This window comes from Carlito syrichta, unplaced genomic scaffold (genome assembly GCF_000164805.1).
Source record: "Carlito syrichta isolate Samal-C Ts95f unplaced genomic scaffold, Tarsius_syrichta-2.0.1 Scaffold220596, whole genome shotgun sequence".
In the NCBI taxonomy this organism is placed as follows: domain Eukaryota; kingdom Metazoa; phylum Chordata; class Mammalia; order Primates; family Tarsiidae; genus Carlito; species Carlito syrichta.
Window position 1 is genome coordinate 61324 of NW_007164692.1, and position 1339 is coordinate 62662.

The window sequence follows — 1339 nt, forward strand, 5'->3', positions numbered from 1 at the left end:
AGAAAGTAGGATTTGAGGCAGTGGTGGTAGCAACTGGCATGTACTCAGCAGAAACCTCTGGAAGTTGGGCCTTCAGAGTACCACCAAACTGAAGCTGCAAGGTTCAGGATGTCTGCACTGTGCCTGGGTGCCTGTTGCCAAAGCAAATAAAATCTATGAAGGCTGAAATTGTGCAGTGTGCAAGCCACCCTCCCCTTCAGAGTGTGACTGTAGGGTACAGCCTGGGGTTGCAAAAATTACCTTGCTGTTCTATTTTCTCCTTGGCCTGTGGGAATTATAGTTGAAGGCAGCAGTGGCAGAGGCTATAGGGGGTTCATCAGTGCTCTCTGGAAGCTGGTGACTTTTGGGAGTTGAACTGCAACTGAAGTGATCAGATGAGGGTGAGGCAGGTGTGGTAGAAATCCCCCTCCAAAGTAGGCAAGCCCCATTTGGCAGAAGTTGAAGAAGCAGGGATGCCATGTGATGTATTTTCCACCTTGTTCTTTCTGCTGTGGCTGCAGTAACTGTCCTGGGGGTGCACAAAATCACCCAACCTCCCTATTTGGCAGGGTGGCAAGAGCCAGTACCACTTCTCAGAGAAGAAAAGCTCATTGGATTCCATGTGGGCTCCAGTAGTGCCTTTGATCAGTCTAAGGGTGGTTCCCTGTGTCAGTCTAGAGACTGGGCAGAGGGGAAAGGGATTGAGGGGGCTCTTCTGTGACTAGGATTGTGGTCGAGGTGGGAAAGACTGGAAGTTTTACACTCACTCATCTCTTTCCTGTGTTAGGAAGCCTGTCTTGACTCTATGTGAGTCCCAGCTCAGCAAGCTGCCTGGCTTGGCTCTCATCTCCTCTCCAAGGCTGACATGGTTTCTCTAGTGAAGTTTAGTGTGCTTTCCCCAGAAAATTACTTTAAATATAAAAACTTATAGAATAAAAATAAGTGAATAGAAAATGATGTATCAAATTAATTATAATCTAAAAATGGGAGTAGCTGTATTAATTTTAGTAGCTATGTTAATTACAAACTTCAGAGCAAAAAATGTTATCAGTAATAAAAAAGTGGAGTACATAATATAAGGGAGTCATTACATTTTAAGAAAACATACACATCCTTAATGTGTATGTACCTAACAACCGAACAGGGTTTATGCACAAGAAATAAACCCTGATAGAAGAGCAAGGATAAATAGATACTCAATTATAGTAAATTTAAAATCCTTTTATCAGAAATAGACATATCCCGAAGGTATAAAATTAATAAGGATATACTTGAACTTAACAGCACCATCAATCAACTGGATGTATTTGACATCTCTAGACTACTTCCAATAAAGGCAGAATACATATTCTCCACCTCA